Source organism: Amblyomma maculatum, chromosome 10, assembly GCF_055883805.1.
Source record: "Amblyomma maculatum isolate TAMU_Amacu chromosome 10, ASM5588380v1, whole genome shotgun sequence".
In the NCBI taxonomy this organism is placed as follows: domain Eukaryota; kingdom Metazoa; phylum Arthropoda; class Arachnida; order Ixodida; family Ixodidae; genus Amblyomma; species Amblyomma maculatum.
In genome coordinates this window covers 160096498-160108520 of record NC_139353.1, presented here as the reverse complement: position 1 = coordinate 160108520, position 12023 = coordinate 160096498, and the positions used below count along the sequence as shown (strand labels likewise).

Below are 12023 nucleotides of genomic sequence, written 5' to 3'. Positions count from 1 at the left end.
TTTGCCTTATAATAACTATACTGTGAATGGATGAAGCACGTAGATGAATGCATACATTTCTAATTTATTACAGACACTTCTCTCACAACTCTAACTTCATATTTTTAAACATCTAACAGCTGCTGAAGATTTCAACATTGGCATGAGTACGTACCGTTCGTCGTGAAATGATTACTATATTGTTATATTATTGAAAAATTCAGCCAATTTAATCGACGCACCAAACAGGATTACACCTGGAGGCCATTCTACTCTAGATTGATTGAGCACGACTTTCTTGGAGTATAACTTTAAATTTGGTATTTTATCGCATTTTATGAGTGATCATTTGAGCTGTTCTTATGTTTGATAACAAATTGGTCAAGAGGAAAACATTCCCACCATTGATGTACCAACTAGTTCCAGATATGCAACACTCAATTCTTTTCTTGACGCTCTGTTGTCAATACAATGGCACGTTATCAGTAACCTTACAGATGCTATTGACGCGTACAATAAGTTCATGGATATACTGACTCAACTATACCTTTATAGTTTTTCTTCAAGAACACTAAAAAAAATACCCGGAAATCACTGATATACCTGAATTACGAAATGAAATGAAAATCCGCAACAAGCTATATAAGCATTTGCTATACGCACGATCAGCAGATGATCTTGTCAGTTAAAAAAAAAAGCATCTAAAAGAGCTAAAAAGAAGTTGCGAAATCTACCAACAGCACATTACGCATCTCTGCTGCATACTGAGTGCCATCAACATAGTGTGTTATGGTCGATGTTGAACAGACTCTCTGTTGACTGCTTAATCATGGTCACTCGCATAAGCCATTATTGATATAAAAAATTAACGGAAACCATTATCTGATGCTGATCTAGTTGATGCTTTAAACGCTTATTTCACAAGTAACACAACTGGTCGTCGTACATCCTCTCAAGCTAGAAAATATGTTTACCTTTATAATAACAACACAATATACTTTTATTCCGTAACACTGGACAAAAGCAATTGTTACATAGATGGTTTTGAAGCACGCCCAATAATATCCACTTGACAATATTACCTAAAATATCGCTTATAAATTTAGCAGGCGTTAAAATATTTTAAATTTTTCTTGGTAAATTGCAGCTTGTAAGTGCCACTGTGTTCATTAAAAAGATCACATTCAGATGAGAAGTATCAGCCTAGCACCTTTTATCGATATTTTATACGACGTTCGAAAAAATCGTATTCGAGTATGACAAAGTTTATTGAGAAAACAACCTGTTAACATGACACTAATTCGGTTTCCGAAAAACAGATCAGCTGAGCTAGCGTTGCTGTAGCAGATACAAAATATATTACTGATTTTGGAACACAAAGGAATATTTTGCATTTTCGCAAAATTTTCTAAACCCTCTGAGTTTGCTGCAAAAATTATTCATGTGTAAGAGGACGGGCATTATATTTTAAGAAATCCTACCTTTCCAATAGAACGCAAGATGTTAAAAGGCTACCTTTATATCGAAGGCTAAAACAATCTTCTGAGGAGTTCCGCACGGAAGTATTCTAGGGCCTCTACATTTTAATATCTGTCTGATTGATATCATCACTAACAAAATTCCTATAAAGAAAGGTGTTAGGCAAGGAGACACAATCTCCCCGGTACTATTCACAGCTTGCTTAGAGGAAGTATTCAGAGACTTGGAATGGCAGCAGTTAGGGATAAGGATAGATGGAGAATACCTTAGTAATCTGCGATTTGCTGATGACATTTCTTTGCTAAGTAACTCAGCGGGTGAATTGCAAAGAATGATTGATGACCTAGACGGGAAAAGTAAAAATGTACGATTGAAAATCAATATGCAGATGACTAAGGTAACATTCAATAACCTAAGGAAAGAACAGCTGTTTACGTTAGGTAGCGCAGCACTGGAAGTAGTTGGCGAATATGTCTACTTAGGACAGGGGGTAGCCGCAGATCCGGAGCATGAAAGAAAAACAACAAGGAGAATAAGACTAGGATGGAGCACATTTGGCACGCACTCCCAAATTATGACTAGCAGCTTACCGGTATCGCTCAAGAGCAAAGTATGCAACAGTTGCATCTTACCTGTAATTACCTATAGGGCTGAAACGTGGAAGCAAACAAAGAGGGTTCTACTTAAGTTGAGGACAATGCAAAGGGCTATGGAAAGAAAAATGGTAGGGATAACTTTAAGAGATAGGAAACGTGCAGAGTTCTGCATTTTATTTCGTTCTGCATTTTATGTCATGAGCCGCATTTATAAGGTTGGGACTTCATGTTTCGCAGTATACAGGCCATTGCTACCGCTCTAACAATTGCAACTTCTTGATCATTTTAGCTTGCTGTCTGCTCTCGCGACTTGCAACTAATGTTCTGGTTGCCTATGTGCGCTATTTTGTGCACTAGAATCATTTTAACACGTGGAGTTTGACATCGCTGGCAAATTTACCGACGCCGGCTCTTGGGTGGTGCTCTGCTACCGTGGGCGTAATTTTCGCTGAACACGGAACTTTAGTAAAAGCCTTCAAGGAAAAAAGTCCGACCAAGCTTCAATACCGGCAAGCGCCGCAGCGATGACCCTAATTGCGTGTAACTAAACCTGATTTGTATGTGAACATTGCGGGAAGCGTTGCGATGACCAAGGGCTCGGCTGCTTGATACGCAGAGTAAGAAGGAGCGCAAAAGCTTGAGAAACACGCCAAATATTATGTATTACAAGCGCTGTATGTTGTTGCTTTTTCTCTCATGGGCCCATCGCTCGATAAACTACTCTCTTCCTGGTTTTAGTTTTTCTTTCTGCTGTTTATACTGCGCCGTGGTGCAGGCTACGCTCGCCTACGATTGAGCTCGCATTGAACATTTTGGCAGTAATGATTGTGTTAGAGTGCCCTTAAGACCAGCTGTGAAGTTGGTTATGCATGGTAGCCCACGTTGTTCAATTCCTGCTTTAGTTGTGCGTTAATCGTCAGTGTGTCATGAGATCGAGGCGCGGCGGTTGTTGTCTCTCTCGAAACGCTCGAAATGACCTATCGAAACATGGAAACTCTAGAAAAAAGATACAGCCTTTGTTTTCTTACAAATGCGTAACGACTTCGCAGCAAAAAGCGCTTGCTTGAACCATATTTTTCATATGCCCCCCGATGGTCGATTGAAAGTACGCTCCTGTTGGCCCCATAGGGATGCTACTCCGGCTGACGCCGCAGGCCGCACCGGCTATACTGGGGCACTGGGACCAGTGCGGCCCCAGCGCACATACAGCGCTTCTCCCAGTGCATCGCGGAGGCCAGCGACACACCCAGCGTCAAAAGTCTAATCCCAGCGTTTTTCTCCCATCACACCAGTGCAGCCAGTGTCTTCCCGTTACTGCTCCAGTGAATATCGAAGACCTCCAGCGTGCCCAGCAGATCCAGTGCAAAACCAGCGCAAAAATCTTACTGGTTTCGCACTGAAGATGCTGGTTTTTGCAATAGGGTAACAGCGGTGGTATACGCGTGTGTAGCTCTACACTGTTCCAATTGCAACTCATTCAATTGGGCGAAGACGAGCAGCCTCTGAATTTTAAGCCCCAACTGAAAATGCTTCGGCAGCCTTTCGCGTTCCGAGCACTGTGTTTTAGAGAGGGGACAGAAAAATTGAATATCAGTGCAACAACGGCAGTTTTTGGGCAACAAGCGGATGATATTCTTTGCGGAAAATATTTACGAGATGCCGCCAGGTAAAAAAAAAACCATTTGAATTCAGTCACATGAGGTTAATACAAGTATGAAAGAAAATGTCCCACTTGAAGACAGCGATATGCTAAGAAATTGGTTACCAACTTATTTAGTGAAACAGCGCTACAATATATTTTTTTAAACACGCGTCTCGTAAACTTTTGCTGACGAAATAAATGGGAATATGGCCATAGGGATAGCAGCGATTGCTTGCAGTAAGCAAATCTTGCGACGAAAAATTGGCTATATAATTGTTGATATAAGCAACTTTCGATGAGGTCATTATAGGAAATAATTTCAGGTCACTATTCAATAGGTATCAATTGTCCATTTTATTTGGTATTTGGATGTCAGCATCGCGACAGCGTGAGAAAAACGCAAAAACGCCCCGTCAGAGAAATTGCAGTATAGCAGCTCCCGCCGTTGAGAGCTCATCGCCACTCCCCGCACATACTAGCAAACAGGTGGTTTAGTCATGCTGGCAATGCTGAAATCCGACTGTCTGGTAGTGAACGCTTGAACACCCTGCCTAATTGTCACCCAGCAGGAGTAGCCCAAGGCCGAGTAAATGGATCTGGAATTATCATCATCATCATCAGCCTGACTATACCCACTGCAGGGCGAATGCCTCTTCCATACTTCTCCACTTAACCCGGTTCTGTGCTAGCTGGAACTGGAATGGATAATGGATACTTAAGAATAGAATCCTACTGGAGGTTGGGAACTCCCGCAGTAGCCGCTCAAGCAGTAAAGAGTGTGTATAAATAATCGACTGACCCAACAAATGTGGCGCGATTAGCATTGCTCCTAAACATTACATGAAACGGCTACATTCGCTTGCTTTCTTTGCTCTAACTGTTACGGTAGCCCGTCTCTAGAAATCATTTAAGGACAAAACGTAGATGGAAAGCTGCCCTGCCTTGCTTGCTTCACCGCCGTCGCGGCCAGTGGTGCGCCACTGCCTCTCTGTGTCACATAGAAGTTACACACTAATTGTAATTGGGAAATGAACTGTAGAAGAACGGCTGATTGGGCGAGTTGGTGAACCATGATGGACAGTAATATAGTAATAAGTTCTGCGCCGTCTTTGTAAATGGGCTTGCAGCCTTCACCGACCTGATCAGAAGCATAAAGTTTGGTCATTTCTGATAGAATGGCTTCGCTGCTGCTGAAAAAAATTGTTTCTTTCAGCTAGGTACTTTCAGAAAACAAAACTTTGCATGCGAAAGCTCCAAAATGCATGCGAAAGCTCCAAAATGCATATTTGCGTTACTTGTCGCGTGTTCCGCGGATGGGTCCGCACATGCCAGCATGGCGGTTGTTGACAACTCGGCCGCTAGATGGCGCCACATACACAAAATGGCAGAATCAAGGAAAGCAGGATCGGATTCAAGATAACGCGGGAAATTGTTTAAAGGGAGATAACGCAGTGAACTACATTACATCAGTTATAGCCGAGTCATTTAAAAGTGACGATAGGGTAATCTCCGCAAATCAGGAAGCAACACAAGGTAGCAGAATACAAAGCAGCTTAGAACTGACCAATCTAAACTGGAAAAAGGCCGAAAAAAATATTCCTAAAAACACATCTACAGGAATAGACGGAATTCCGATCAAGCTGGTTAATGAACTCGGTACAAAGAGTAAGGAAACGTTGTTAAAAGCTCTGGAAACAGTAATAGCGAATAAGCAAATTCCGGACAGCTGGCGGCAGAGTAAAATGAATTTGATTTATTAAGGGAAAGCAGACAGGATGCACATGAAATCCTACAGGCCGATTACCATAACATCTGTTATGTATAGGTTAACCATGCAGGCGGTGAAAATAAAGGTGCAAGCATGGGTAGAAAGTAACAAGATACTCGGAGAACTTCAGAACGGCTTTAGAAATAATAGGCGCTTAGATGATAGCCTGCTCGTGCTTACCCAATGCATCGAAATATCTAGAGTTGAAAATAAACTTTTGTGTTTGGCCTTCCTGGACATAAACGGGGAATACGACAACGTAAGCAGGGAAGTCCTGTGGAACATATTAAAAGAAGAAGGTATCGGTTATGAGATAATAGAGTTCCTACAGGAAATATACCGGGATAACAAAGTAGAAAATACGTGGGAAGGGATAAGAAGTACGGAGGATGTCAAAGTATGCAAAGGGTTAAGACAAGGCTCTCCTCTATCACCGGTGCCGTTCATGCTTTATATGATAAACCTGGAACGGAGGATAGATGTCAGTAACCTAGGTTTAACCTGTCATATAGATTAGGTGGAAAGGCGGTAGAGCAGCGCCTCCCCGGTTTGATGTATGCAGACGATATTGTGCTGCTAGCTGAAAGTCTGCTAGCTGAAAGTCTGGAAGAATTGCAAACACTAGTTAAGTATTGCGGAGATGAAGGGGACGCTCTAGGCTTCAGTTTCAGCGCAGTTAAGTGGGGTCTGATGATTTTCAACGGCTCAACTGATCAAGGTCTTAAAATACAAAGCCTTGAAATACCTAGAGTAACAGAATATAAATATCTGGGGGTATGGGTAAACGAAGGATTAGCATACATTGGAAAACATGAGCAATCACTTAAGGCCAAAGGGCCAAGGAATGCCGGGATAATGAACCATAAGGCATTGTGGGGATACAATAGGTATGAGGTTTTGAGGGGTATTTGGAAAGGTATTATGGTGCCCGGACTTACTTTCGGAAAAGCGGTTTTGTGCCTAAAATCAGAGGTACAGTCGACATTAGAAACAAATCGGAGATCCGTTGGACGATTAGTACTAGGTGCCCACGGCAAAACTACAAATGAGGCGGTACAGGGAGATATGGGCTGGGCATCTTTCGAAGTACGGGAAGCTGAGAGTAAAATATTATATGAGGAAAGCCTGAGGAAATTGGACAGTAACAGATGGGCAGCTAAGGTATTTAAATACCTGTACCTAAAAAGCGTTGACTCACAATGGAGGAAAAGAACTAGGAAGCTAACTAGTAAGTATGTTAGTAACAAGGACGGAGAAATAAAGAGCATTAAGCAACAGGTGAAAAACACAGAAGGTAAAAATTGGATAAATTCGATGGAAAAAAAACAGAGTGTGGAATTATACCGAAAGTGGAAAATGCAGATCAGGAAGGAAGATTTTTTTGATAACTCAAGAGGCAGTGCCCTACTTTTTGAAGCTAGATCAGGGTGCCTTAGAACACGCAGCTACAAAAAGAAATTTAACAATGGAGATGACGCATGTGCTGTATGTGGAAACTCCAGTGAAATAACAATTGACCATATTATCATCATCATCATCATCAGCCTGATTATACCCACTGCAGGGCGAAGGCCTCTCCCATATTTCTCCACTTAACCCGGTTCTGTGCTACCTGCATCCACTTGACCCCTGCGAACTTCTTAATCTCATCCGCCCACCTAACTTTCTGCCGCCCCCTGCTATGCTTTCCTTCCCTTGGAATCCAATTTGTTACCCTCAGGGACCATCGGTTATCCTCTCTTCGCACTACATGTCCTGCCCATGTCCATTTCTTCTTCTTAATTTCTACTAGAATGTCGGTAACTTGAGTTATTTCTCTGACACACTCTGCACGCTTTCTATCTCTTAATGTTACCCCTACCATTTTTCGTTCCATAGCCCTCCGGGTTGTCCTCAACTCAAGTAGAACTCTCTTGGTTAGCCTCCACGTTTCAGCCCCATAGGTGAGTACAGGCAAGATGCAACTGTTGTATAGTTTCCTCTTGAGCGATACCGGTAAGCTGCTAGTCATAATCTGTGAGTGCTTGCCAAATGCGCTCCATCCCAATCGTATTCTTCTTGTTATTTCCTTTTCGTGGTCCGGATCTGCGGTTACTACCTGTCCTAAGTAGACATATTCGCCTACTACTTCCAGTATTTCGCTACCTAATGTAAACTGCTGTTCCTTCCCGAGGCTGTTGAACATTACCTTAGTCTTCTGCATATTGTTTTTCAAGCCTACCTTTCTACTTTTCCTGTCTATGTCATCAATCATTATTTGCAGTTCATCCCCTTAGTTGCTTAGCAAGGCAATGTCATCAGGAAATCGCAGATTGCTGAGGTATTCTCCATCTACCCTTATCCCTAACTGCTCCCATAACAAGTCTCTGAATACTTCCTCTAAACAAGCTGTGAATAGTACTGGGGAGATTGTGTCTCCTTGCCTAACACCTTTCTTTATGGGAATTTTGTTACTTTCTTTATGCAGAACTATGGTTGCTGTGCAGCCACTATATATATCTTCCAGCACTTTCACGTACGGCTCGTCTACCCCCTGATTTCGCAATGCCTGCATCACCGCCGAGGTTTCAACTGAGTCAAATGCTTTTTCGTAATCAATGAATGCTATGTATAAGGGCTGGCTATATTCCGAGCATTTTTCTATCACCTGATTGATGGTATGGATATGATCGATAGTAGAGTACCGTTTCCGAAACCCTGCTTGATCCTTTGCTCGATTGCAGTCTAAGGTTGTCCTGATTCTATTAGCGATTACCTTAGTAAATACCTTATACGTAACAGACAGTAAGCTGATTGGTCTGTAATATTTAAGGTCCTTAGAGTCCCCTTTCTTGTGAATGAGGATAATGTTTCCATTCTTCCATGGTTCCGGTACCGTCGATGACACCAGGCACTGCGTATAGAGGGTGGCCAGTTTTTCTAGCACGATATCCCCCCCGTCCTTCAGCAAATATGTAGTTATCTGATCCTCTCCAGCTGATTTTCTCCTTTTCATAGTTTCTAGTGCTTTCTTGACCTCGTCCTTCGTCACTGGTGGAACGTCTGATTGTTTTTCCCTACCGCCAATCTCATTACGGTCCTGACTACTTTGGCTACTGTAGAGAGCTGTATAGAACTCCTCGGCTACTTTGACTATCTTTTCCATATTATTGATGACGTTGCCCGCCTTGTCCCTTATCGCATATATCTGGTTTTTGCCTATGCCCAATTTCTTCTTTACCGCTTTAAGGCTTCCCCCGTTCTTTACAGCATGCTCAATTTTCTCCATGTTATACTTCCTTATATCGGCCACCTTGCGCTTATTGATTAGCTTTGATATCTCGGCCAATTCGATCTGGTCTGTTGAATTGGAAGCTTTCATACTCTGGCGTTTCTTAATCAAATCGTTCGTCTCCTTAGACAGCTTGCCGGTATCCTCTCTAACTATCCTACCGCCTACTTCTACCGCGCACTCAGTAATGACATCTCTGAAATTATTGTTTCTTACCTCTAGGGTAATGTCGCCATCCTCAGTTAGAGCTGAAAACCTATTCTGTAGCGAGATCCTGAACTCTTCTGCCATCCCCCTCACCGCTAATTCGTTGATGGGTTTCTTTCTTACTAATCTGTAGCGTTCCTTCTTCATATTTAGGCTAATTCGGGACCTCACCATCCTGTGGTCAATGCATCGCACTTTCCCGACTACCTCTACATCTTGCATAATGGCGGGGGTTGAACACATTATGAAGTCGATTTCATTTTTAGTCTCTCCGTTAGGACTTTCCGGTTCTTCCGTTTGCTGAAGAAGGTATTCATGATTCGTAAGTTATTGCGCTCTGCAAACTCAACTAGTAACTCCCCCCTGCTATTCCTATTGCCAATGCCATAGTCACCTACTGCCTTGTCTCCTGCTTGTTTTTTCCCTACCTTGACATTGAAATCGCCCATTGTTACAGTATACTGCGTCTTTACTTTTCGCATTGCCGATTCCACATCTTCATAGAAGCTCTCAACTGCCTGGTCATCATAACTACATATACCTGTACAACCTTCAGTTTATACCGCTTATTAAGCCTCTCATTAATACTATAGAATTCATCTATATTACCCGCTATATACTTATTGACAAGGAAACCTACTCCTAGTTGTCGCCTCTCTGGTAAGCCTCGATAACACAGTACATGCCCATCCTTCAGTACAGTATATGCCTCATTCGGCCTCCTAACCTCACTAAGCCCTATGACATCCCATTTCATGCCCTCTAGTTCCTCTAACAGCACTGCTAAGCTAGCTTCACTAGCTAGGGTTCTAGCATTAAACGTTGCCAGGGTCAGTTTCCAATGGAGGCCTGTCCAGCGGAGCCAGGCTTTCTTAGCACCCCCTGCTGCGTCACAGGTCTGACCGCCGCCGTGGTCAGTTGTTCCGCAGCCGCTGGTGACTGAGGGCCGGGGTTTTGTGGAGCTTATCATAGGAGGTTGTGGCCAATCACTGCACCAGGGTGGCCAACTCCTGTTCTGGTGAGAGAGTGCGTTGACGGAGGTGTTCACCGGCATCAGGTCGCACCCCAAACCTTTTTATGCAATTCCATCGACACGCGGATTTTTTTTTCATCCGGTGGAGAATCGCGCTGCACCGGGATTTGAACCCCGGTCCTCTTGCATGCGAGGCGGATGTTCTACCGCTACGCCACCGCTGCAACCTGTTATTATAATATTATTATACTCGAATGTAATGGTATCCATCCGGAAGTTGGTGCAGGCGCAATCACTGTTCCTGAAGCTCTGGGGTTTAGAGATAACAGTGGCCGGGTTAATAAACCGGCGGTGGAAACTAGCAAAAAACGACTGAAAGATTGGTGGCTTAAAAGCAGAGAAGTGACATAATGTTAGTAATGTAGGAACAAAATTTAATAAATAGAATGATGGTTTAGTTAACCATTCTAAATCAATAATTAAGATATAGGGAGAAAAATGGGAATGATAGCTACTGCTACCACCCCGTTTCAAAGGGGACGCTCCTATATTCCATCCATCCTCCCATCCATCCATGCTCGGAGGTTAGTAATGTAGAAACAAAAAATTAATAAATAGAATGATGGTTTAGTTAACCAATCTAAATCAATAATTAGGATATAGGAAGAAAAATGAGCATGATAGCTACTGCTACCACCCCGTTTCAAAGGGGACGCTCCTATATTCCATCCATTCCATCCATTCCATCCATCTATCCAGGCAGTGCTCATGATAAAACGGTCTATAGGATATGATCATATGTGCCCAAGTAGCACAAAGTGGACTATGACGTGGGGGCCCGCGTTGGGCCCGTGAGGGCAGCCCATGCGGGCCTCATGCGGGGTTTGCAACACGTACCCAGCGGGTACGTGTTCATGATTAGTTTCATAATAACAACAAGATTAAGATTGGGATGGAGCGCATTTGGCAAGCACTCACAGATTATGACTAGCAGCTTACCGGTATCGCTCAAGAGGAAAGTATACAACATTTGCATCTTACCTGTACTCACCTATGGGGCTGAAACGTGGAGGCTAACCAAGAGGTTTCTACTTAAGTTGAGGACAATGCAGAGGGCTATGGAACGAGAAATGGTAGGGGTAACATTAAGAGATAGGAAGCGTGCAGAGTGGGTCATATAAATAACTCAAGTTACTGACATTCAAATGGAAACTAAGAAGAAGAAATGGGCATTGGCAGGACATGTAGTGCGAAGAGAGGATAACCGATGGTCGCTGAGGGTAACAAACTGGATTCCAAGGGAAGGAAAGCGTAGTTGGGGGCGGCAGAAAGTTAGGTGGGCGGATGAGGTTAAGAAGTTCGCAGGGGTCAAGTGGATACGGCTAGCACAGAACCGGGTTAATTGGAGAAATATGGGAGAGGCCTTCGCCCTGCAATGGGCATAGTCAGGCTGATGATGATGATGATGGTGATGATGACCCAGCGGGGCCCCGCGTGGGCTGCACAATTCTGCCGCGATCGGTCTCTATCTCTATCCGTGTGGGCAGCCCAAATAGCGCTGCCCGCATTCAGCCCAGATAGACGAATGTGAGCAGCATACCACAATCACTAATGGGTCCTACGTTTGTTCAGGCAGTAGTACCCCATTGATCAAGGTTTTAATTTTTATGTCGAATAATTCCTCCAATACCTCAATTGTACCGGCGCAGGCTTTGCGGAGGCCAGTCCGTTTCAGGCTGGTGAATATGTTCCGCTCATGGGTTGATCTGTCATTTTCTAGACTGCTCAAGTTAGTTCCATTAATCATCAAGTTTGAAACGAGCATTATTCCTTTACCTTGAATTCGACACTCAGTAACGTAGGAGAAATTTATTCCCAACACTAAAATGATGTGGGCTCGCCCACATCACCACCAAAATGTTGGTTTGAATATTTATTTCGGTGGTGTGTGTAGGATAACAATGGCGCAGGAACCATTTAGAGATAGTTGTGTACATACTCGTAAAACGGAACAGTTACACCTCTATATTTTCTGCGAATGCTGTATATATAATGTAGTTTTTAGAGTAAAATATCGTCTTTATTCTTGACATGGATATGCTTAGGAC

The 12023-nt window shown here is 43.2% G+C and overlaps 1 protein-coding gene across 1 annotated transcript in view; it reads left to right on the top strand.

Moving 5' to 3' along the window:
- Positions 1-12023, top strand: part of LOC146177789 (phospholipid-transporting ATPase ABCA3-like) — a 52000-nt gene that overhangs the window by 19509 nt on the left and 20468 nt on the right. The window lies entirely within an intron of this gene.